The sequence below is a fragment of the Salvelinus namaycush genome, chromosome 42 (assembly GCF_016432855.1).
Source record: "Salvelinus namaycush isolate Seneca chromosome 42, SaNama_1.0, whole genome shotgun sequence".
NCBI lineage: Eukaryota > Metazoa > Chordata > Actinopteri > Salmoniformes > Salmonidae > Salvelinus > Salvelinus namaycush.
In genome coordinates this window covers 19,864,797-19,892,216 of record NC_052348.1, presented here as the reverse complement: position 1 = coordinate 19,892,216, position 27,420 = coordinate 19,864,797, and positions in this window count along the sequence as shown.

Below are 27,420 nucleotides of genomic sequence, written 5' to 3'. Positions count from 1 at the left end.
CGTCGCCATGTGAGAAACAACAACCTGAAATGGCAAACAGAGAAGGTGCATCAAATAAGCGGGGGAACTCAAGGAAAGGTTTGGGAAAAGAGTCCTCCATGTTCATTACAAGTATTCAGTATTGAATATAGAATTAATAAATGTGAGCTTCACATTGCTTTTCTCATGCAGTAGAAATGGTCTTCCACCATTTTAACTCATCACAAGTAGAACAAACCAGAAACTGAAAGAGCAATCAAGACTTATTGCATTGGCTCAACTATCTGTCACTCATTCTTTCCAGTTATTCAGACTGCTCTGATCATTCCCATCTCTCTCTCTCTCTCTCTCTCTCTGTCTCTCTCTCTCTCTCTCTCTCTCTCTCTCTCTCTCTCTCTCTCTCTCTCTCTCTCTCTCTCTCTCTCTCTCTCTCTCTCTCTCTCGGGGAAGTAGCAGCCTGATAATACAGGATGTACTGTATATCAATCCATCTGCCAATCTATCATGCCACATCATCTCTCTCCCATATCTCATGAATTTATCCTTCTCGGAACAGGGGAGCTGTTCTCGGGGCTCCGACTAGAGTAGCCGGATCCACAAGGGCACATCTATAATAGATCAGAAATGTGCCTCGGAAGAGTCTGAATGCCGGCTCCGTGCATTACAATGCGCTCCGAGATGCTCGCTCATAAAGCCCAGATTTTCCTTCCTTTTTTCTTCCCTCCCATTTATTTACCACCATTTTTCGGGGGCGCCCCTCTCTGCTTTTGAGATGATTTATTGAACGCTCTTCCGTGGACTGAACCATCCCTAAAACGTGTTGTAGCGTGTCATGCTGCAATAGATTTTCTAACCCAATCCCCTTCACGCCTGGGCTGAGGCCTTATTCTGAGTGTTGGGGAACGAGTGATATCACAACAGCAGATTCCTCCCACGGATGAAGGTGTGAGATTCTTACCGCCTTGTCACATGAGGTTTGGAACATGATTGATTGACTGGCTGTATAATAGACACAATAGGCTGAACATATGCTAAATAAGCTAGCATGTGTCAGAACACTGTAAAACATGTCAGTGGTGGGTGTATAATGAAAACACACGTGAGAATAAATGGACACACACTGACAAAATCGACACACTAAATAATGATGAACACTTTCAATAGCAGACGATGGAGGGAAATCAATAGTGCACCGATGGCGTGGTTCTAAACTCACCATCTTGGCTCTACAGACTAAAAATGAGACTCCTAAACAACCTGTAGCACCCCAGGCCCTGAGAAGTGGGAGAAAACTAAGTGCCTGCCAAACCAGACCACCCACCTACCTACCTACCCACACACACACACACCCACCCACACTTTAAAGTAGACACCTGAAGCGTTACTGAGAAAACCACTGCATTGAATGACTAAATCCTGACTATAACAAAGAAATATAAGCAAATAGTTTATTCTCTCAAACGAGTTCCTACTGGGTACCTACTGGGACCCTAGTGGGAACCTACTGGGACCCTACTGGGAACCTAGTGGGAACATACTGGGACCCTACTGGGAACCTAGTGGGAACCCTACTGGGACCCCAGTGGGAACCTACTGGGACCCTACTGGGAACCTACTGGGACCCTAGTGGTAACCTACTGGGACCCTAGTGGGAACCTACTGGGACCCTACTGGGAACCTAGTGGGAACCTACTGGGACCCTAGTGGGAACCTACTGGGACCTTACTGGGAACCTACTGGGATCCTACTGGGACCCTACTGGGAATCTACTGGGACTCTAGTGGGACCCTACTGGGACCCTAGTGGGAATCTACTGGGAACCTACTGGGACCCTAGTGGGACCCTAGTGGGACCCGACTGGGATCCTACTGGGACCCTACTGGGACCCTACTGGGATCTGATGCCTTAATAGTCTAAAGTGTTTTTCCTTCTCCTCCATCTGCACTGATTCTTAAAACACAGGGATTGGTGAGAGCAACGTGACAGATGCTTACTGGGCTTTTGTTCCAGCTTACCTGTCCTTACCTGTCCTTACCTGTCCTTACCTGTCCTTACCTGTCCTTACCTGTCCTGTTCCTTCACATCAGGACTATTAAGACGCAGCCAGTAGGTTCTCAGTAGGAACTCGTTTGAGAGAATAAACCATTTGCTTATATTTGGTGCGGCAGGTAGCCTAGTGGTTAGAGCGTTGGGCCAGTAACCAAAAGGTTGCTAGATCGAATCCCAGAGCTGACAAGGTAAAAATCTGTCGTTCTGCCCCTGAACAAGGCAGTTAACCCACTGTTCCCCGGTAGGCTGTCATTGTAAATAAGAAATTTTAACTGTAAACGTTAAATTTAAAAAATGTATAGTACAAAAAAATCAGTGCAGGTATAAGACATAAGGAAAATATGTAAAAGGAGGAAAGGAAGGGGCACCACGTCAGACTATTGAGATGAAGCCCCACCATCTTCCCTAGGAGGAAAGGAAGGGACACGACTTCAGACTATTGAGATGAAGCCCCACCGTCTTCCCTAGGAGGAAAGGAAGGGACACCACGTCAGACTATTGAGATGAAGCCCCACCGTCTTCCCTAGGAGGAAAGGAAGGGACACGACTTCAGACTATTGAGATGAAGCCCCACCGTCTTCCCTAGGAGGAAAGGAAGGGACACCACGTCAGACTATTGAGATGAAGCCCCACCGTCTTCCCTAGGAGGAAAGGAAGGGACACGACTTCAGACTATTGAGATGAAGCCCCACCGTCTTCCCTAGGAGGAAAGGAAGGGACACCACGTCAGACTATTGAGATGAAGCCCCACCGTCTTCCCTAGGAGGAAAGGAAGGGACACCACTTCAGACTATTGAGATGAAGCCCCACCGTCTTCCCTAGGAGGAAAGGACGGGACACCACGTCAGACTATTGAGATGAAGCCCCACCGTCTTCCCGAGGAGGAAAGGAAGGGACACCACTTAAGACTATTGAGATGAAGCCCCACCGTCTTCCCTAGGAGGAAAGGAAGGGACACAACTTCAGACTATTGAGATGAAGCCCCACCGTCTTCCCTAGGAGGAAAGGAAGGGACACCACGTCAGACTATTGAGATGAAGCCCCACCGTCTTCCCTAGGAGGAAAGGAAGGGACACCACGTCAGACTATTGAGATGCAGCCCCACCGTCCTCCCTAGGAGGAAAGGAAGGGACACCACGTCAGACTATTGAGATGAAGACCCACCGTCTTCCCTAGGAGGAAAGGAAGGGACACGACTTCAGACTATTGAGATGAAGCCCCACCGTCTTCCCTAGGAGGAAAGGAAGGGACACCACTTCAGACTATTGAGATGAAGCCCCACCGTCTTCCCTAGGAGGAAAGGAAGGGACACCACGTCAGACTATTGAGATGAAGCCCCACCGTCTTCCCTAGGAGGAAAGGAAGGGACACCACGTCAGACTATTGAGATGAAGCCCCACCGTCTTCCCTAGGAGGAAAGGAAGGGACACCACGTCAGACTATTGAGATGAAGCCCCACCGTCTTCCCTAGGAGGAAAGGAAGGGACACGACTTCAGACTATTGAGATGAAGCCCCACCGTCTTCCCTAGGAGGAAAGGAAGGGACACGACTTCAGACTATTGAGATGAAGCCCCACCGTCTTCCCAAGGAGGAAAGGAAGGGACACCACGTCAGACTATTGAGATGAAGCCCCACCGTCTTCCCTAGGAGGAAAGGAAGGGACACGACTTCAGACTATTGAGATGAAGCCCCACCGTCTTCCCTAGGAGGAAAGGAAGGGACACCACGTCAGACTATTGAGATGAAGCCCCACCGTCTTCCCTAGGAGGAAAGGAAGGGACACCACTTCAGACTATTGAGATGAAGCCCCACCGTCTTCCCTAGGAGGAAAGGACGGGACACCACGTCAGACTATTGAGATGAAGCCCCACCGTCTTCCCGAGGAGGAAAGGAAGGGACACCACTTCAGACTATTGAGATGAAGCCCCACCGTCTTCCCTAGGAGGAAAGGAAGGGACACGACTTCAGACTATTGAGATGAAGCCCCACCGTCCTCCCTAGGAGGAAAGGAAGGGACACCACGTCAGACTATTGAGATGCAGCCCCACCGTCCTCCCTAGGAGGAAAGGAAGGGGCACCACGTCAGACTATTGAGATGAAGCCCCACCATCTTCCCTAGGAGGAAAGGAAGGGACACGACTTCAGACTATTGAGATGAAGCCCCACCGTCTTCCCTAGGAGGAAAGGAAGGGACACCACGTCAGACTATTGAGATGAAGCCCCACCGTCTTCCCTAGGAGGAAAGGAAGGGACACGACTTCAGACTATTGAGATGAAGCCCCACCGTCTTCCCTAGGAGGAAAGGAAGGGACACCACGTCAGACTATTGAGATGAAGCCCCACCGTCTTCCCTAGGAGGAAAGGAAGGGACACGACTTCAGACTATTGAGATGAAGCCCCACCGTCTTCCCTAGGAGGAAAGGAAGGGACACCACGTCAGACTATTGAGATGAAGCCCCACCGTCTTCCCTAGGAGGAAAGGAAGGGACACCACTTCAGACTATTGAGATGAAGCCCCACCGTCTTCCCTAGGAGGAAAGGACGGGACACCACGTCAGACTATTGAGATGAAGCCCCACCGTCTTCCCGAGGAGGAAAGGAAGGGACACCACTTAAGACTATTGAGATGAAGCCCCACCGTCTTCCCTAGGAGGAAAGGAAGGGACACAACTTCAGACTATTGAGATGAAGCCCCACCGTCTTCCCTAGGAGGAAAGGAAGGGACACCACGTCAGACTATTGAGATGAAGCCCCACCGTCTTCCCTAGGAGGAAAGGAAGGGACACCACGTCAGACTATTGAGATGCAGCCCCACCGTCCTCCCTAGGAGGAAAGGAAGGGACACCACGTCAGACTATTGAGATGAAGACCCACCGTCTTCCCTAGGAGGAAAGGAAGGGACACGACTTCAGACTATTGAGATGAAGCCCCACCGTCTTCCCTAGGAGGAAAGGAAGGGACACCACTTCAGACTATTGAGATGAAGCCCCACCGTCTTCCCTAGGAGGAAAGGAAGGGACACCACGTCAGACTATTGAGATGAAGCCCCACCGTCTTCCCTAGGAGGAAAGGAAGGGACACCACGTCAGACTATTGAGATGAAGCCCCACCGTCTTCCCTAGGAGGAAAGGAAGGGACACCACGTCAGACTATTGAGATGAAGCCCCACCGTCTTCCCTAGGAGGAAAGGAAGGGACACGACTTCAGACTATTGAGATGAAGCCCCACCGTCTTCCCTAGGAGGAAAGGAAGGGACACGACTTCAGACTATTGAGATGAAGCCCCACCGTCTTCCCAAGGAGGAAAGGAAGGGACACCACGTCAGACTATTGAGATGAAGCCCCACCGTCTTCCCTAGGAGGAAAGGAAGGGACACGACTTCAGACTATTGAGATGAAGCCCCACCGTCTTCCCTAGGAGGAAAGGAAGGGACACCACTTCAGACTATTGAGATGAAGCCCCACCGTCTTCCCTAGGAGGAAAGGACGGGACACCACGTCAGACTATTGAGATGAAGCCCCACCGTCTTCCCGAGGAGGAAAGGAAGGGACACCACTTAAGACTATTGAGATGAAGCCCCACCGTCTTCCCTAGGAGGAAAGGAAGGGACACAACTTCAGACTATTGAGATGAAGCCCCACCGTCTTCCCTAGGAGGAAAGGAAGGGACACCACGTCAGACTATTGAGATGAAGCCCCACCGTCTTCCCTAGGAGGAAAGGAAGGGACACCACGTCAGACTATTGAGATGCAGCCCCACCGTCCTCCCTAGGAGGAAAGGAAGGGACACCACGTCAGACTATTGAGATGAAGACCCACCGTCTTCCCTAGGAGGAAAGGAAGGGACACGACTTCAGACTATTGAGATGAAGCCCCACCGTCTTCCCTAGGAGGAAAGGAAGGGACACCACTTCAGACTATTGAGATGAAGCCCCACCGTCTTCCCTAGGAGGAAAGGAAGGGACACCACGTCAGACTATTGAGATGAAGCCCCACCGTCTTCCCTAGGAGGAAAGGAAGGGACACCACGTCAGACTATTGAGATGAAGCCCCACCGTCTTCCCTAGGAGGAAAGGAAGGGACACCACGTCAGACTATTGAGATGAAGCCCCACCGTCTTCCCTAGGAGGAAAGGAAGGGACACGACTTCAGACTATTGAGATGAAGCCCCACCGTCTTCCCTAGGAGGAAAGGAAGGGACACGACTTCAGACTATTGAGATGAAGCCCCACCGTCTTCCCAAGGAGGAAAGGAAGGGACACCACGTCAGACTATTGAGATGAAGCCCCACCGTCTTCCCTAGGAGGAAAGGAAGGGACACGACTTCAGACTATTGAGATGAAGCCCCACCGTCTTCCCTAGGAGGAAAGGAAGGGACACCACGTCAGACTATTGAGATGAAGCCCCACCGTCTTCCCTAGGAGGAAAGGAAGGGACACCACTTCAGACTATTGAGATGAAGCCCCACCGTCTTCCCTAGGAGGAAAGGACGGGACACCACGTCAGACTATTGAGATGAAGCCCCACCGTCTTCCCGAGGAGGAAAGGAAGGGACACCACTTCAGACTATTGAGATGAAGCCCCACCGTCTTCCCTAGGAGGAAAGGAAGGGACACGACTTCAGACTATTGAGATGAAGCCCCACCGTCCTCCCTAGGAGGAAAGGAAGGGACACCACGTCAGACTATTGAGATGCAGCCCCACCGTCCTCCCTAGGAGGAAAGGAAGGGGCACCACGTCAGACTATTGAGATGAAGCCCCACCATCTTCCCTAGGAGGAAAGGAAGGGACACGACTTCAGACTATTGAGATGAAGCCCCACCGTCTTCCCTAGGAGGAAAGGAAGGGACACCACGTCAGACTATTGAGATGAAGCCCCACCGTCTTCCCTAGGAGGAAAGGAAGGGACACGACTTCAGACTATTGAGATGAAGCCCCACCGTCTTCCCTAGGAGGAAAGGAAGGGACACCACGTCAGACTATTGAGATGAAGCCCCACCGTCTTCCCTAGGAGGAAAGGAAGGGACACGACTTCAGACTATTGAGATGAAGCCCCACCGTCTTCCCTAGGAGGAAAGGAAGGGACACCACGTCAGACTATTGAGATGAAGCCCCACCGTCTTCCCTAGGAGGAAAGGAAGGGACACCACTTCAGACTATTGAGATGAAGCCCCACCGTCTTCCCTAGGAGGAAAGGACGGGACACCACGTCAGACTATTGAGATGAAACCCCACCGTCTTCCCGAGGAGGAAAGGAAGGGACACCACTTAAGACTATTGAGATGAAGCCCCACCGTCTTCCCTAGGAGGAAAGGAAGGGACACAACTTCAGACTATTGAGATGAAGCCCCACCGTCTTCCCTAGGAGGAAAGGAAGGGACACCACGTCAGACTATTGAGATGAAGCCCCACCGTCTTCCCTAGGAGGAAAGGAAGGGACACCACGTCAGACTATTGAGATGCAGCCCCACCGTCCTCCCTAGGAGGAAAGGAAGGGACACCACGTCAGACTATTGAGATGAAGACCCACCGTCTTCCCTAGGAGGAAAGGAAGGGACACGACTTCAGACTATTGAGATGAAGCCCCACCGTCTTCCCTAGGAGGAAAGGAAGGGACACCACTTCAGACTATTGAGATGAAGCCCCACCGTCTTCCCTAGGAGGAAAGGAAGGGACACCACGTCAGACTATTGAGATGAAGCCCCACCGTCTTCCCTAGGAGGAAAGGAAGGGACACCACGTCAGACTATTGAGATGAAGCCCCACCGTCTTCCCTAGGAGGAAAGGAAGGGACACCACGTCAGACTATTGAGATGAAGCCCCACCGTCTTCCCTAGGAGGAAAGGAAGGGACACGACTTCAGACTATTGAGATGAAGCCCCACCGTCTTCCCTAGGAGGAAAGGAAGGGACACGACTTCAGACTATTGAGATGAAGCCCCACCGTCTTCCCAAGGAGGAAAGGAAGGGACACCACGTCAGACTATTGAGATGAAGCCCCACCGTCTTCCCTAGGAGGAAAGGAAGGGACACGACTTCAGACTATTGAGATGAAGCCCCACCGTCTTCCCTAGGAGGAAAGGAAGGGACACCACGTCAGACTATTGAGATGAAGCCCCACCGTCTTCCCTAGGAGGAAAGGAAGGGACACCACTTCAGACTATTGAGATGAAGCCCCACCGTCTTCCCTAGGAGGAAAGGACGGGACACCACGTCAGACTATTGAGATGAAGCCCCACCGTCTTCCCGAGGAGGAAAGGAAGGGACACCACTTCAGACTATTGAGATGAAGCCCCACCGTCTTCCCTAGGAGGAAAGGAAGGGACACGACTTCAGACTATTGAGATGAAGCCCCACCGTCCTCCCTAGGAGGAAAGGAAGGGACACCACGTCAGACTATTGAGATGCAGCCCCACCGTCCTCCCTAGGAGGAAAGGAAGGGACACCACGTCAGACTATTGAGATGAAGCCCCACCGTCTTCCCTAGGAGGAAAGGAAGGGACACGACTTCAGACTATTGAGATGAAGCCCCACCGTCTTCCCTAGGAGGAAAGGAAGGGGCACCACGTCAGACTATTGAGATGCAGCCCCACCGTCTTCCCTAGGAGAAAAGGAAGGGACACGACTTCAGACTATTGAGATGAAGCCCCACCGTCTTCCCTAGGAGGAAAGGAAGGGACACCACGTCAGACTATTGAGATGAAGCCCCACCGTCTTCCCTAGGAGGAAAGGAAGGGACACCACTTCAGACTATTGAGATGAAGCCCCACCGTCTTCCCTAGGAGGAAAGGACGGGACACCACGTCAGACTATTGAGATGAAGCCCCACCGTCTTCCCGAGGAGGAAAGGAAGGGACACCACTTCAGACTATTGAGATGAAGCCCCACCGTCTTCCCTAGGAGGAAAGGAAGGGACACGACTTCAGACTATTGAGATGAAGCCCCACCGTCCTCCCTAGGAGGAAAGGAAGGGACACCACGTCAGACTATTGAGATGCAGCCCCACCGTCTTCCCTAGGAGGAAAGGAAGGGACACCACTTCAGACTATTGAGATGAAGCCCCACCGTCTTCCCTAGGAGGAAAGGAAGGGACACCACGTCAGACTATTGAGATGAAGCCCCACCGTCTTCCCTAGGAGGAAAGGAAGGGACACCACTTCAGACTATTGAGATGAAGCCCCACCGTCTTCCCTAGGAGGAAAGGACGGGACACCACGTCAGACTATTGAGATGAAGCCCCACCGTCTTCCCGAGGAGGAAAGGAAGGGACACCACGTCAGACTATTGAGATGAAGCCCCACCGTCTTCCCTAGGAGGAAAGGAAGGGACACGACTTCAGACTATTGAGATGAAGCCCCACCGTCTTCCCTAGGAGGAAAGGAAGGGGCACCACGTCAGACTATTGAGATGCAGCCCCACCGTCTTCCCTAGGAGGAAAGGAAGGGACACGACTTCAGACTATTGAGATGAAGCCCCACCGTCTTCCCTAGGAGGAAAGGAAGGGACACCACGTCAGACTATTGAGATGAAGCCCCACCGTCTTCCCTAGGAGGAAAGGAAGGGACACCACGTCAGACTATTGAGATGAAGCCCCACCGTCTTCCCTAGGAGGAAAGGAAGGGACACGACTTCAGACTATTGAGATGAAGCCCCACCGTCTTCCCTAGGAGGAAAGGAAGGGACACCACGTCAGACTATTGAGATGAAGCCCCACCGTCTTCCCTTGGAGGAAAGGAAGGGACACGACTTCAGACTATTGAGATGCAGCCCCACCGTCCTCCCTAGGAGGAAAGGACGGGACACCACGTCAGACTATTGAGATGAAGCCCCACCGTCTTCCCTAGGAGGAAAGGAAGGGGCACCACGTCAGACTATTGAGATGAAGCCCCACTGTCTTCCCTAGGAGGAAAGGAAGGGACACCACGTCAGACTATTGAGATGAAGCCCCACCGTCTTCCCTAGGAGGAAAGGAAGGGACACCACGTCAGACTATTGAGATGAAGCCCCACCGTCTTCCCTAGGAGGAAAGGAAGGGACACCACGTCAGACTATTGAGATGCAGCCCCACCGTCTTCCCTAGGAGGAAAGGAAGGGACACGACTTCAGACTATTGAGATGCAGCCCCACCGTCTTCCCTAGGAGGAAAGGAAGGGACACGACTTCAGACTATTGAGATGCAGCCCTGCCGTCTCCCCTAGGAGGAAAGGAAGGGACACCACGTCAGACTATTGAGATGAAGCCCCACCGTCTTCCCTAGGAGGAAAGGAAGGGGCACCACGTCAGACTATTGAGATGAAGCCCCACTGTCTTCCCTAGGAGGAAAGGAAGGGACACCACGTCAGACTATTGAGATGAAGCCCCACCGTCTTCCCTAGGAGGAAAGGAAGGGACACCACGTCAGACTATTGAGATGAAGCCCCACCGTCTTCCCTAGGAGGAAAGGAAGGGACACCACGTCAGACTATTGAGATGCAGCCCCACCGTCTTCCCTAGGAGGAAAGGAAGGGACACGACTTCAGACTATTGAGATGCAGCCCCACCGTCTTCCCTAGGAGGAAAGGAAGGGACACCACGTCAGACTATTGAGATGAAGCCCCACCGTCTTCCCTAGGAGGAAAGGAAGGGACACCACTTCAGACTATTGAGATGAAGCCCCACTGTCTTCCCTAGGAGGACAGGACGGAACACCACGTCAGACTATTGAGATGAAGCCCCACCGTCTTCCCGAGGAGGAAAGGAAGGGACACCACTTCAGACTATTGAGATGAAGCCCCACCGTCTTCCTTAGGAGGAAAGGAAGGGACACGACTTCAGACTATTGAGATGAAGCCCCACCGTCTTCCCTAGGAGGAAAGGAAGGGACACCACGTCAGACTATTGAGATGAAGCCCCACCGTCTTCCCTAGGAGGAAAGGAAGGGACACGACTTCAGACTATTGAGATGCAGCCCCACCGTCTTCCCTAGGAGGAAAGGAAGGGACACGACTTCAGACTATTGAGATGCAGCCCTGCCGTCTTCCCTAGGAGAGTAGAGAAATCAATGAGAACTCATCCCCTAATGCCCTTAGCCCTCCCTTCCCTGACCAAAGCCAGCAATCCAGAAAATAACCTGCAAGGCTGGAGTAGCTCAAGGACAGCTGTACGTTAAATGTTCACTCACTGTCAAAGATTTGTAACCCAGCTGTTCTCTCTCAACTCCTCTCACTCCCTCTCTCTCACACACTATTCACTTTCTGTCTCTCAACTTCTCTCTCTTATTCTCCCAATGAATAAACAATGCACTTCTACCTACAAATGTAAAGCTGATGAAAGTGACACCATTAAAACGTTGGCAAGCTTTACACCCTAATCGCATTAGTCAACCTCCATCCAAAATAGCAGCCAAAGAACCCCATGCGCATAAACAGTTTCCTGAAACACAGTTCATTCAAACTGCCCATTTGATCCAAGGTTTGCATGTCTTTATTTACCTGTAATTAACTTGCATCGGGGTGTATTTTAAGGCGTTCTGAGCCTTGCCGGGCCTCAGGAGCTTCTAAAGAGGCGTGGGCCCCCAGGGAATTGTGGGTAATAATACACAGGCGACGGCAGCTGCATGTGGTAGCGCTTTATGTTTCACAGGCACCTTACATTCTGGATTAATAACTCTGCTGTTGGGTAATCTCTCCAACACGAGCACACGTCAGCAGGGGGTCATCCTGTATAGGGGCAGAGGGAGGCTGGAGGAGATGGCTGAAGGAGATGGGCGTGTGTGTGTGTGAATGGAGTGAGTGTACATGTACTGTTTTGCATGAGGGTGTTGGATGTTTGAAGTGTGTATGAATAGTCCATACAGTTTCTGTATCACAGGGAGGTTGGTGGCACCTTAATTGGGGAGGACGGGCTCTTGGTAATGGCTGGAGCGGAATAGTTGGAAAGGTATCAACAACATCTAACACATGGTTTCCATGCGTTTGATGCCATTCCATCTGCTCCGTTCCAGCCATTATTATGAGCCGTCCTCCCCTCACCAGCCTCCACTGTTCTGTATGCATATAAGTGTGTGTATGTCAATGGAGTGTGTGTAAATATGCGTGCATGATTGTGTGTGTGTGTGTGCGCAGTATGGGTGTGTGTGTGTTGTGGCAATCAAATGCCACCACCTCTCTCTCTCTCCCTCTCCAGATGTTTGGCCTGTGATTTATGCCTCCATCGCCTAGCGATTGGCCATACCCATCAGTCTCAGGCTGCAGCATTTTAATTAGAGCATACAGCAAAACCACCGTTGCCACGGTTTCATCACCGTCTCCCTCGGTTACGGATGCCGTAAATTCTGGGATGTGTGTGTGAGTGTGTGTGTGTGTGCGTGCATGAGAGTGAGAGAGAATGTGTGTGTGTGTGTGCATGTGTGTGTGTGTGCGTACCGGCCCTGCAGGTTTCATTCCGTTGGTGTTTTACATGAATGTAAATAGGGCATAAAGGAGATCGGCCTACAGCTCCATAATACTGACGAGGGGACTTCTGGAGGAGGACATGTTGGATTTTCATTGGTGGAAGGAGATGTTCCAGGCAGGCTTGAGGCTGGTTTAGATGAAGATGTCACAGGAGGTTGGTGGCACCTTAATTGGGGAGGACGGGCTCGTGGTAATGGCTGGAGCGGAATGGGTGGAATGGTATCAAATACATCAAAAATATGGTTTGATGCCATTCCATTGGCTCCGTTCCAGCCATTATTATGAGCCGTCCTCCCCTCAGCAGCCTCCTCTGGAAGACGTATAGGCTAGATTCATACGATCCACTGTTGTAATATGTCCCCCTGCTTTAATGTAACCATCACCATCTGAATAAATGGGTTATTATGTGAACATTAATACTGAACCGTCATGAAATGTCGATGGGAAATCAAGTAGGTACTTTCGAATTATTATTATCTAGAATTATGTCAATACTTTTTATTATAGCATTTGAATATATGGTAATCTATGTGTGGGTAGGCCTACATCTTACGTTAAAATCTGTTAAACTACAAGCAGAAATCACCCAAACAGATGGTGTTCCCGAATGTATCAACGTCCTGCCAAGTGGCGCAACAGTCTCTCAACCTTCAAGCTGTGTGTGTTTCTGACTCTACCGTATGTGCAATAGGCGTATTTGTGTGTGTTTGTGTGTGTGTGTGTTCATTGGTCATGTGCATTTGTGTGTGTGTGTGTGTGCGTGTGTGTGAGAGAGATAGAGATTCTGTCTTGTTTTTCCATGATGTTCATGTCTGTGTGAACGTGTTAGTTTGAGTCCTTGGTTCCGTAGGCCGTGGTGGGTGGACTGACAGAACTCCCACTCTACAGATGGTGGGTGGAAGACAGAGCAGCTGGTGAGCCCTGGGGAGGTGGAGGGTGTGTGTGTTTTTGTGTGTGTGTGTGTGGTGGTGCTGGTTCTGAGAAGTAGTAGAGAGGGGGGACTCGGAGCTAACGGTACCCAGCGGCGGGTGCTTTTGAACGGGGTGGGATGTCCATGCAGGTGGGTGTTACCAGAGAGTGGCAGAACAGACTACACCACACTGTCTGTGTATGAAGACCAACTACCACTGTGATGGACCATACAGAAATATCCCTGCTGGGTTGCTAAAATCAAGTGCAAAGACTGGGGTAAGCAATCTCCATCTCCCCCTACCTGCAGCCTTTACTGAAACATCCGTAAATATTCAAAGAACAGCATATATTATACATACAATATGTAAACAAAGGCACAATGTACTCAGTCGGTATTCACCCACAAGGCATTCACCCAAATCCTCTCTGCATACAAACAGATGCTAGTAAGTACGTTCCCTTCCTAGTGGTGAATCAGTCAGCATACTGTACGTCCCAACTGGCATCCTATCGTTATCTTCCTAGTGGTGAATCAGCCAGCATACGTCCCAACTGGCATCCTATCGTTCTCTTCCTAGTGGTGAATCAGTCAGCATACATCCCAACTGGCATCCTATCGTTATCTTCCTAGTGGTGAGTCAGCCAGCATACGTCCCAACTGGCATCCTATCGTTATCTTCCTAGTGGTGAATCAGTCAGCATACGTCCCAACTGGCATCCTATCGTTATCTTCCTAGTGGTGAATCAGCCAGCATACGTCCCAACTGGCATCCTATCGTTCTCTTCCTAGTGGTGAGTCAGTCAGCATACGTCCCAACTGGCATCCTATCGTTATCTTCCTAGTGGTGAATCAGTCAGCATACGTCCCAACTGGCATCCTATCGTTATCTTCCTAGTGGTGAATCAGTCAGCATACGTCCCAACTGGCATCCTATCGTTATCTTCCTAGTGGTGAATCAGTCAGCATACGTCCCAACTGGCATCCTATCGTTATCTTCCTAGTGGTGAGTCAGCCAGCATACGTCCCAACTGGCATCCTATCGTTATCTTCCTAGTGGTGAGTCAGCCAGCATACGTCCCAACTGGCATCCTATCATTATCTTCCTAGTGGTGAGTCAGCCAGCATACGTCCCAACTGGCATCCTATCGTTATCTTCCTAGTGGTGAATCAGTCAGCATACGTCCCAACTGGCATCCTATCGTTATCTTCCTAGTGGTGAGTCAGCCAGCATACGTCCCAACTGGCATCCTATCGTTATCTTCCTAGTGGTGAGTCAGCCAGCATACGTCCCAACTGGCATCCTATCGTTATCTTCCTAGTGGTGAGTCAGCCAGCATACGTCCCAACTGGCATCCTATCGTTATCTTCCTAGTGGTGAATCAGTCAGCATACGTCCCAACTGGCATCCTATCGTTATCTTCCTAGTGGTGAGTCAGCCAGCATACGTCCCAACTGGCATCCTATCGTTATCTTCCTAGTGGTGAGTCAGCCAGCATACGTCCCAACTGGCATCCTATCGTTATCTTCCTAGTGGTGAATCAGTCAGCATACGTCCCAACTGGCATCCTATCGTTATCTTCCTAGTGGTGAGTCAGTCAGCATACGTCCCAACTGGCATCCTATCGTTCTCTTCCTAGTGGTGAGTCAGTCAGCATACGTCCCAACTGGCATCCTATCGTTCTCTTCCTAGTGGTGAATCAGTCAGCATACGTCCCAACTGGCATCCTATCGTTATCTTCCTAGTGGTGAGTCAGTCAGCATACGTCCCAACTGGCATCCTATCGTTTCATTCCTAGTGGTGAATCAGTCAGCATACGTCCCAACTGGCATCCTATCGTTATCTTCCTAGTGGTGAATCAGTCAGCATACGTCCCAACTGGCATCCTATCGTTATCTTCCTAGTGGTGAATCAGTCAGCATACGTCCCAACTGGCATCCTATCGTTATCTTCCTAGTGGTGAGTCAGTCAGCATACGTCCCAACTGGCATCCTATCGTTTCATTCCTAGTGGTGAATCAGTCAGCATACGTCCCAACTGGCATCCTATCGTTCTCTTCCTAGTGGTGAGTCAGTCAGCATACGTCCCAACTGGCATCCTATCGTTCTCTTCCTAGTGGTGAATCAGTCAGCATACGTCCCAACTGGCATCCTATCGTTATCTTCCTAGTGGTGAATCAGTCAGCATACGTCCCAACTGGCATCCTATCGTTATCTTCCTAGTGGTGAATCAGTCAGCATACGTCCCAACTGGCATCCTATCGTTATCTTCCTAGTGGTGAATCAGTCAGCATACGTCCCAACTGGCATCCTATCGTTCTCTTCCTAGTGGTGAGTCAGTCAGCATACGTCCCAACTGGCATCCTATCGTTATCTTCCTAGTGGTGAGTCAGTCAGCATACGTCCCAACTGGCATCCTATCGTTCTCTTCCTAGTGGTGAGTCAGTCAGCATACGTCCCAACTGGCATCCTATCGTTCTCTTCCTAGTGGTGAATCAGTCAGCATACGTCCCAACTGGCATCCTATTCCCAACATAGTGCACTACTTTTGAACAGAGCCTTATGGGGACTGCACTATGTAGGGAATAGGGTGCCATTTGAGACTCCGGCTGTATGCCTGTACAGTATATCTCTGCCTTTATGTCTGTAACTGATAGGGTCTATAAATAGCGTCTCCGGCGCTGCAGGCCCAGACATGTTTACTCTATCCCCATAGACTAGAGCCCCGTTGTCCCATATGGCCTAGCATATGGGGTGCCCTCCCAATGCACTCGCCTGGATGAGCTAGAAAAACACACATAGGAGAGTGAGCGACACACACGCACGCACGCACGCACGCACGCACGCACGCACGCACGCACGCACGCACGCACGCACGCACGCACGCACACACACACACACACACACACACACACACACACACACACACACACACACACACACACACACACACACACACACACACACACACACACACACACGCACACACCCCCACCCCCAGCAGGTTCCCTGGGATGACCTTAGTAGGTGTTTGTTTTCCATCAGAAGCAGAAAACATGGTTGTCTAATGACTGACAGCCCAGAGCCCCAAGGCAAACGAGGCATTGTCTCACAATGAAACACTGCAGCCTTATATAATCCATGGAGGCTGGGCCCTGAGGCACCGAAAACACTGTTTCAACACTTTCTTATGAACGTACCTGAAGAAAAACATGTCTTTCTGGAGGCTTGTTTCTAGTTGCTGGGTCTGCAAGCGCTGTGCATAGATAATGCATACGGATCGAAACATTCCTTATGTTTGTGTCCAATTCTAAAGCAATCGGTATGTGGGTAGACGGAAAAAGTTGTTTATTTTTTAAATGAGGTAAAAGCATTCACAGGCGGAATTCAATTATTCCTTCAGTGGAGTTCTTCGCCAAGTAGATATGAGAGGAGGACTTATGGTGAAAGCCCAACCCACATTAGAGAGTTCATAATGGTAGCGGCAACGCGCCAGAGGAGAAATCAGTCCCAAACGAACTCGAGAGCGGAAAACTCCAGAACAAAAAATAACCTAAGTCCCTTTTCATTCAAACATATCCCCTTTAATGTTGCATTTTTATGAGTCCATTACTTGTATTCCTCAAAATGAATGTATTTTCTTCCATCGAGGGCCTGGGGGGGTGTCAGGATGGATGAGCATCTAAGCCTTGGATGCAAACACACCATCTCTCACAGTAAAATATCGAGCTACCCAGGAACTTCTCCTCAGCCAATCAGAGGCCGGAGATGAGATCACATGATCTCATGATCAGCAGCCTGAGAACGGCTTGCTCTGATGGGTGATTTGTCACGATGGGAACGCAACATGCGTTTAGCGGTGCAGTTTATTGTAAAACGTCCTCAATGATATATGAAGGGAACGCAAGCTCCGAGCTTAGATTAAGCTTCAGTTGCTTGGTGACTGAAGATAAGATATATCGCCTTTCAGTCTCGCTGTAAAAATTTCCCAATGATCTATCAATTTCCAAGAGAATCTGGGGGAGCGCAGGCCATTATTTCCATTTCAGCAGGTTTTAAATGCATTCCTTTAATTCTGGGGGTTGACCAATGAGAAATCTAGTTTCTAAAAGCCAATATGGAACAATGCTCTTTGAGTTCCCAACTCCTACAGCCATAGAGATGCAGGAAGAGTCATAACTGATGACTCAAATGGATCATGATTCTTCCTTTCAGGTGTCACGACAGTGCACTTTTGATCTGTTCCTGGAGAGTTATACCCTACTGTAACCCAGGGCTCTCCAACCCTGTTCCTGGAGAGTTATACCCTACTGTAACCCAGGGCTCTCCAACCCAGTTCCTGGAGAGTTATACCCTACTGTAACCCAGGGCTCTCCAACCCAGTTCCTGGAGAGTTATACCCTACTGTAACCCAGGGCTCTCCAACCCTGTTCCTGGAGAGTTATACCCTACTGTAACCCAGGGCTCTCCAACCCTGTTCCTGGAGAGTTATACCCTACTGTAACCCAGGGCTCTCCAACCCTGTTCCTGGAGAGTTATACCCTACTGTAACCCAGGGCTCTCCAACCCTGTTCCTGGAGAGCTATACCCTACTGTAACCCAGGGCTCTCCAACCCTGTTCCTGGAGAGTTATACCCTACTGTAACCTAGGGCTCTCCAACCCTGTTCCTGGAGAGTTATACCCTACTGTAACCCAGGGCTCTCCAACCCTGTTCCTGGAGAGTTATACCCTACTGTAACCCAGGGCTCTTCAACCCTGTTCCTGGAGAGTTATACCCTACTGTAACCCAGGGCTCTCCAACCCTGTTCCTGGAGAGTTATACCCTACTGTAACCCAGGGCTCTCCAACCCTGTTCCTGGAGAGTTATACCCTACTGTAACCCAGGGCTCTCCAACCCTGTTCCTGGAGAGTTATACCCTACTGTAACCCAGGGCTCTCCAACCCTGTTCCTGGAGAGCTATACCCTACTGTAACCCAGGGCTCTCCAACCCTGTTCCTGGAGAGTTATACCCTACTGTAACCCAGGGCTCTCCAACCCTGTTCCTGGAGAGTTGTACCCTACTGTAACCCAGGGCTCTCCAACCCTGTTCCTGGAGAGCTGTACCCTACTGTAACCCAGGGCTCTCCAACCCTGTTCCTGGAGAGTTATACCCTACTGTAACCCAGGGCTCTCCAACCCTGTTCCTGGAGAGTTATACCCTACTGTAACCCAGGGCTCTCCAACCCTGTTCCTGGAGAGCGATACCCTACTGAAACCTAGGGCTCTCCAACCCTGTTCCTGGAGAGTTATACCCTACTGTAACCTAGGGCTCTCCAACCCTGTTCCTGGAGAGTTATACCCTACTGTAACCCAGGGCTCTCCAACCCTGTTCCTGGAGAGTTATACCCTACTGTAACCCAGGGCTCTCCAACCCTGTTCCTGGAGAGTTATACCCTACTGTAACCCAGGGCTCTCCAACCCTGTTCCTGGAGAGCTATACCCTACTGTAACCCAGGGCTCTCCAACCCTGTTCCTGGAGAGTTATACCCATCTGCAACCCAGGGCTCTCCAACCCTGTTCCTGGAGAGTTATACCCTACTGTAACCCAGGGCTCACCAACCCTGTTCCTGGAGAGTTATACCCTACTGCAACCCAGGGCTCTCCAACCCTGTTCCTGGAGAGTTATACCCTACTGTAACCCAGGGCTCTCCAACCCTGTTCCTGGAGAGTTATACCCTACTGTAACCCAGGGCTCTCCAACCCTGTTCCTGGAGAGCTATATCCTACTGTAACCCAGGGCTCTCCAACCCTGTTCCTGGAGAGCTATACCCTACTGTAACCCAGGGCTCTCCAACCCTGTTGGAGGATGGTATCTCTCCAGGACCAGGGTTGGAGAGCCCTGCTGTACAGGATGGTATCTCTCCAGGAACAGGGTTGGAGAGCCCTGCTGTGCAGGATGGTATCGCTACAGGAACAGGGTTGGAGAGCCCTGCTGTGCAGGATGGTATCTCTACAGGAACAGGGTTGGACAGCCCTGCTGTACAGGATGGTATCTCTCCGGAACAGGGTTGGAGAGCCCAGCTGTACAGGATGGTATCTCTCCAGGAACAGGGTTGGAGAGCCCTGCTGTACAGGATGGTATCTCTCCAGGAACAGGGTTGGAGAGCCCTGCTGTGCAGGATGGTATCTCTCCAGGAACAGGGTTGGAGAGCCCTGCTGTACAGGATGGTATCTCTCCAGGAACAGGGTTGGAGAGCCCTGCTGTGCAGGATGGTATCTCTCCAGGAACAGGGTTGGAGAGCCCTGCTGTACAGGATGGTATCTCTCCAGGAACAGGGTAAGAGAGCCCTGCTGTGCAGTATTTACTCAATAAAAAAACAATCCAACCCGGACACTATCTGTGCACTATCCATTAAAGCCCAACAGTCAAAAAGGACCACAATATGCAGAACAGTGGCACAATACAGAATACTTGCAGTATTCACCCTAAGACAACAAATATACTTCCCTCTTCAGAATCATGGTCTGACAGTAGAACTGAATGGCTGTATTGAGGTGGTCTCTTTAATGAAAGAAATACAAAAGCGCTGTAAAGGAGGAAAGGTGAAAGCTAAATCCCTCCATATTATAAGGTAGTGTGTCGGCCTCCAACATGTCGCAGGGCTTTCTGTGTGTGAGAGAAAAATGGCCACTTCTGCCAAGCTCTGAGAAGAGCAATAAATCATCGAACCAATTACCTTTTTAGAGCTCGTTTCGATTACCTTCAAAAACTCTTTGCTCATTTACTGTAATTGACTGTGAGAAAACCACCATTTTAAAACTTTAATTAGAGTAAACAGAATTTATTTATATTCCATTACCTTGGCTGAACCTGTAAAAAGCATATATATCAAACATTTTAGTTTCACTCCCATGAAATGTCGGTAACAGCCGAGGTAATGGGTTTCATTCCGTGTCAGATACATCTTTCTTAAGTGTTCTCCTTTTCCCTCTGCAGTGCTAGAAGACACCATCTCCACATAGAACCCCAGCGGCAATTTATCTCAGAAACAAATGGGATGCAAAGATGGCCGCCGCTGAATTAGCCAAAAAAACAACAGCCTCTGCCATTTATTCCAGACCAAAGTAACCGAGTGCCTCATGTAGAGAGGACTTTGTGTAACCTCCAGTAGGTAGCACTGAGACAGGAATGATGTTACATGAATTACCTCAGTTGATAAATGTGAAGATAATAAAACGCTGAATAGAGCTGTTGTCACGTATTTCTAGGAGTGGTAGGTGTAGAGTCAGGCGCAGAGAGCAAACTTCCAAAGACATGCGTTTATTGCGCGTGGTCTAGCCAAACAAACAGGCAATGCCCATAGAACACGTATGTCTCCAAAACAGGGAAAGAACATACAACACAATACGCAGGTGGGAAAAAAACCCACCAGCCCCACTGACAGTAAAGATAAGCCCACACTACAGCAAGCGAGCACTAGAAGTTTAAATAGACCAAATAATGAACTAAAATGAGCAACAGGTGAAAACAATCAAGACAAAACAAACAGAAAGGAAAAAGGGATCGGTGGCAGCTAGTAGACCGGTGACTACGACCGCCGAGCGCCACCCGAACAGGGAGAGGAGCCACCTTCGGTGGAAGTCGTGACAGCTGTTTAGGCAGATACAGTTGTTGGAAATGCGTGCTTAAGTGCAGGGTACTTACTTCGCTTCTCACAAATTGGCCCGTAAATTCAGAAATCAGTTCCCCGGTAACTAGCCAGGTCCCAAATCTGTTTGTGCAGTTGTGGTGCCACATTCTATGGTTGTTGTTATGTCCGCACAAACAGGTCTGGGACCAGGCTACCCATCAAGACCACTTTATGCAGCTCACCCTGCACTATCAGCTCCAATGTAAATAACATGAGTAAGTCTACCTCTGATAAGCTTCCCAGTAAAGCATTAAAAACAATCAAGCATCCCAGAAAAGTGCTAAAAATAGACCATATTAACATATGTAGCCTAAGAAACAAGGTCCATGAAGTCAATAACTTGCCTGTAACAGACGACATTCATATTCTGACTATCTCTGAAACTCACTTAGATAATACCTTGATACAGTGGTAGCGATACATGGTTATAACATCTACCGAAAACACAGAAATGCCAACGGAGGCGGTGTTGCAGTCTATATTCAGAACCACATTCCTGTAAAGCTTAGAGACGATCTAATGTTAAATACTGTTGAAGTAATATGGCTACAGGTTCATCTGCCTCACCTAAAGCCCATTCTTGTGGGAAGCTGCTATAGACCATCAAGTGCTAACAGTCAGTATCTGGATAATATGTGTGAAATGCTTGATAATGTATGTGGTATCAACAGAGAAGTATATTTTCTGGGTGATTTAAATATTGACTGTCTATCATCAAGCTGCCCACTCAGCAAAAAACTTTAGACTGTAACCAGTGCCTGCAACCTGGATCAGGTTGTCAGTCAACCTACCAGGGTAGTTACAAACAGAACAGGAATTAAATCATCAACATGTATTGATCACATTTTTACTAACGCTGCAGCTGTTTGCTTTAAGTTTAAAGCAGTATCCAAATCCATAGGATGTAGTGATCACAATATAATAGCCATATCTAGGAAAACCAAAGTTCCAAAGGCTGGGCCTAATATAGTGTCCTATAGTGCCCCAGTCCTAACCTGTCCTTTGTTCCCCCCCAGTCCAAACCAGTCCTTTGTTCCCCCCCCCCAGTCCAAACCTGTCCTTTGTCCCCCCCAGTCCAAACCAGTCCTTTGTCCCCCCAGTCCAAACCTGTCCTATGTCCCCACCAGTCCTAACCTGTCCTTTGTTCCTAACCTGTCCTTTGTCCCCCCCAGTCCTAACATGTCCTTTGTTCCCCCCCAGTCCAAACCAGTCCTTTGTTCCCCCCAGTCCTAACCTGTCCTTTGTCCCCCCCAGTCCTAACCTGTCCTTTGTTCCCCCCCAGTCCTAACCTGTCCTTTGTCCCCCCCAGTCCTAACCTGTCCTTTGTCCCCCCCAGTCCTAACCTGTCCTTTGTTCCCCCCCAGTCCAAACCAGTCCTTTGCCCCCCCCCCCCCCCCCAGTCCAAACCTGTACTTTGTCCCCCCCAGTCCTAACCTGTCCTTTGTTCCCCCCCAGTCCTAACCTGTCCTTTGTTCCCCCCCAGTCCAAACCAGTCCTTTGTCCCCCCCAGTCCTAACCTGTCCTTTGTTCCCCCCCAGTCCTAACCTGTCCTTTGTTCCCCCCCAGTCCTTTGTCCCCCCCAGTCCAAACCTGTCCTTTGTCCCCCCCAGTCCAAACCAGTCCTTTGTCCCCCCCAGTCTAAACCTGTCCTTCCCCCCCCCCAGTCCTAACCTGTCATTTTACCCCCCCAGTCCTAACCTGTCCTTTGTCCACCTGACCTGTGTGGCAACAGATGCTGAAACCTAATACAGAGTGCAGGAGAAATAAAGTAGTAAAAATACATAAATGACAAAACCGAAACCAAAGACGCTGTAGGTTTTCTCCCTTCGGTATTAGACCCGTGTTGTACCATTGTAAGCTGCTGATGAAGTTTGTGGTCATACGCACATCCTTTAAAAAACTTGGTGCTGGGCTAACGAAGTACTACTAGAAAAGAACAGAAAGGGCCCCACACTGAATAGCTGCTGATGAGACCAATTGTATAAAACAATAGCACCATCTTCAACACTTGAACACCATCTCTTCACTTTTAAGTTATTCCAGATACGTCAGCATAGGTGACATATAACTACAAGGGTTAAATATCCCCATATTTCACATATTTCAATAAGACCATGTTGGTTATTCAAGTCTTCATTATTTAACGAGTACATTTACAATGTAATCTTTTCTTGGATGAACCTGAGAGAACGTTCCCTGCAGAGACAAACGGTAACTAGCTCCTGAAACGAAAGGCTAGGATAACAAACTACAAATGAGTCCATCTTCAGACAAGAGGCAATTACAGCAAACATCTATTCCCACTGGTCCGATATCCCATGAGGCATTGTGCTGATTATGCTAATGAGAAGATTGCAGGGCAAGATCAGGATCACCATTATGTCGTTGAGCGGTTGATATATAGAGACGGACAGATATGACTGTTATAGATCATACAAATACCATTGTCCATCTCTATAAGTCCATTTTAATATTAGCCGACACACTCCGGAGCCCTTTGTAAACATTTATAAATCACGGTTTAAGTGCGGCTTAATGATCCTATAAAACCTTAATTAAAAGGTTCATTTTTGGCCTGTCGATTTATTCCAAACAGCTACATAACAGGCCTACTGAGCTGGACCTTGGTTGTGTGGGTAAGAGAGAGAGAACGCGTGTGTGTGAGAATGAGAGACTGTTTGAGAGTGTGTGTGTCTGTAGACATGCAGAGTAACACAGTGACGTCCATGATAGATGATCTCCTGGTGATTATGCTCTCCCTTTGGGAAAGGACCGCATAGTCCTCCAGCCGACTTTTAAAAGGCCCACTCAACGTCCTCACCTTCTCTTACCTATCAGTGTGTGTGTGTGTGTGTGTGTGTACTATACATGTTTGACAGACCCTATGTGAATGAATGATAGTGATGCGTGTGTGATTCTGGGAAAGTGTATGCATGTTTACATGTGACCTCATGCAGTACATTCTCTGCACTGTCGGCCGGCGCCATGTGGCACTGACACGCATGTCTGTCTGTCTGTCTGTCTGCATGTCTGTCTGTCTGTCTGTCTGTATGCTATTACTTTCAGGGGTCATCTCCATTCCCCTCTTGGTTCCTTGCACAAAGCCCAGGGGATGAGAAAAGTACATTTCCAGTGTTCCAGTTCTCCTCAGGTCTTCCACCTCATCACTACCCCTGCTGTTCACTGACGATAGTGATACATCACGCAGCGTAAGGACACCTCGCCTCACAGAGAAGAGGGCTTACACAAACACTAACGGTCAATAGCACAACATTGCCTCTTCTACTCAATGTGACCCTATGCAGGCTAGTGTTGGGGAGATTACGTGGGGAGTTACAAGGACTGACTGGCCTGTATTTCTCCCATAGTGCTGCGAGTCCCATAGTGTTGCGAGTCCCATTTGTGCACATTACCCAGCCTCTTTCTAATTTCCTTTCTGATTCATCATTTAATATTCGTACTATTAAGGCAAAGAACCTGAAGTGCTCTACAGCCGTTGGAAAAGAATCGATTAAACTTCATAATCCGCCGTCATTTGCGGCAATTAAACGGGTGATGTCCGTGGATAGAAGTTTAATTACGTTTGACATTCATACAATTTGTCTCAAAGGAGGAACCGCGCTTCCATTACTGAGGTGGGTGGGGTTGCATGTTGAGCAAGGAGATGAAGCTTTAGTAGTAAAAGTATGAATGTCAGTCAAGTCAGCCAGCCAGTCAGTTCCTTAGCGTCGCGCTTCAAAATCGCCCGCCTGTATGCCCACGTCGCTTCCGCCACCCATCACCTATCTATTAGAACTGTCCAAGGCTGCACATGGCTTATCGATAAGGTGCGACCCTTTCACGGAAACATGCGTCAAAAACATGACATCCCAGACGACAGGACTGACAGGAAGTGGGCCGCGGGGACCACATTACCCAGACTCCTCAGGAAGCGCCAGTCATTTAACGACTGTTAAACTGGCCAGACAGGCAGGAAGGTGGAATGTCCACGGAAGAAAAAAACAAACAAAAGAATAAGAAAAACTATCTTCACTGGTCACCATTAGCAGCCATACAAACACAGCAAGGGTTTTTGTTGACTGAGAAATCAACTGAGGATAGTTGCAGCATGAATGAAAAACCAAGAACAAAACAAGGGATGAAGTTAATGCTTGGGTCGACCCGCCCCTCCCTCCTTTTCCCTTATATTCACCGCAGACTTTCAGAAAAGAACAAAAGAGAAGAACGATAAAAACAAACACATTTATTGGTACAGACTCATATCCCCAACCCCTGTAATGTGGCAGGGCAGCGTAAGCCATAAACACATTGATAAAACCATTTCTTTAATAACACTTGTTTGTCAAACTGCCACCCCCAGGCAGTTTCCATTATCACCGTTTCAACATTTTACGGGAGGCCATCTTTAAATACAGCCCACGCATTGCAAAGGCTGTAGTGAGAGAGATGAAGAGAGAGAGAGAGAGAGAGAGAGAGAGAGAGAGAGAGAGAGAGAGAGAGAGAGAGAGAGAGAGAGAGAGAGAGAGAGAGAGAGAGAGAGAGAGAGAGAGAGAGAGAGAGAGAGAGAGAGAGAGAGAGAGAGAGAGAGAGAGAGAGAGAGAGAGAGAGAGAGAGAGAGAGAGAGAGAGAGAGAGAGAGAGAGAGAGTGAGAGTTTCTCCCACACTGCAGACCTCTTCCAATAAGACCAAGAGTTTAGCTGCAACAGATACACTTTAAGAATAGCAATAACTAAACTTGGGGGCAATTTCTTTTTTTTTTCATTACTTGCAAGAACAATCATCTTTTTTTAATGTAGCCCAGGAATTTAAACACTTCTAAAATAATAACAGGTTTGTTAAACGTTACGTGACCGTTCCAGCCTCTACTTTATTGTTAGATTACATTTAAGGGAGAAACCCATGGCACGTGCCAATATTAGCGGGCTAGAATAATATGCTAGTGAAGCATTTTATGATTTAAGTCCCCAATGGCAGCCATTTGCCTTTGTAGTGCACTACTTTTGACAAGGTTCCATAGACGGGATGGTTGGTTAGCAACAACACAGAGGCGTGCGCAACTATGGGGCAAAACAGACAGGGTTGGCTTAGAATGTTGACAAAATGTAAACTATATTTAGTCTCCGATGGTTATTGAAAACATAAATACAATTGCACAACGAGCACTTGTTGTCTCTCAAATACATTGTTACAGTTGTTGGTTAGCTAGCTAGCAAATATTTTGCCATGTTAGCATAGACGTGACACCAGTCAAAACTCCTCAAAACAAGACATGGTATCAAGAACACGATAAAACTAGCTGAAACGAGTCACCTACGATGGTCGTTTCTTGTCATTTTTTGGGGGGATTTGGCCATTCAGAACCATAACAACACACGGCATTCTGCCCCACTGACGCGCACATTGTTTTCCTAAGGTTGTCAGCTAACCCGTCTATAGGCCTGTGGTCAAAAGCAGTGCTCCATATAGGGAATAGGGTGCTATTTGGGACGCATGCCGTGGTGAACGGAACAAGACTCACCACAGTTTACACAGGCCCATTGTAAACCATGCTATTGAAAACTAGAACTCTTGAGAAATGAGAAAACCTACTTCTTTATTAAGACAATAGCTCTCTAATGAGCACAAAAGTGTTTTTTTTATTCAGACAACACCAGAAGAGGCTGCATTTTAATGAGGGTATAACTGGTATTTTTCCACAAAATTACTTTTAATTCACTGCCCTCGGGTCAAAATTGATGATCTCTTCTGAATATTAACATTGTTTTGAGTCGCGCCCTCTCTCGCTATGTCCCTAACATGAAATATCAACTACTCAGAGACCCTAAAGCCTGGCCGATAAGAGTCTGTCAGAGATATCACATGACCAGAAGTCAGCTCGCGGCCCCATATAAAATAACATGCTTTTAGCGGTGCTGGTTTTATTGCACAACGTGTTGATTCATGACACCCCAGCCACCATACATCAGTCTAGTGAAGATAACTCTACAGCCCCTCATGGCTATCCATTATTAATGGGATCTGAAGGGGAGTTGGATATTCTTCAGGCTGATGATTCAGTCTCGGCATGCATCCCAAATGGCACCCCCCGTTCTCCATTGAGTGCACTACTTTTGACCAGTATGTACATGTATTATATTAAGTAGAATTCTACTGTGAAATCCACCAATTCTACCAGAAGAGGAAAATTATATAGGGCTTCATCATACTCTGGGTTGTGTCCCAACTCACACCCTAATCCCTATTTAGTGCACTACTTTTGACCAGGGCCCACAGGGTTCTAGTCAAAAGTAGTGCACTATAATATATAGGGAATAGGGTGCCATTTGGGACACAAGGCAATTGAGTAGTTCCGCAGCAAAGTGAGGAAAAAACGAGTCA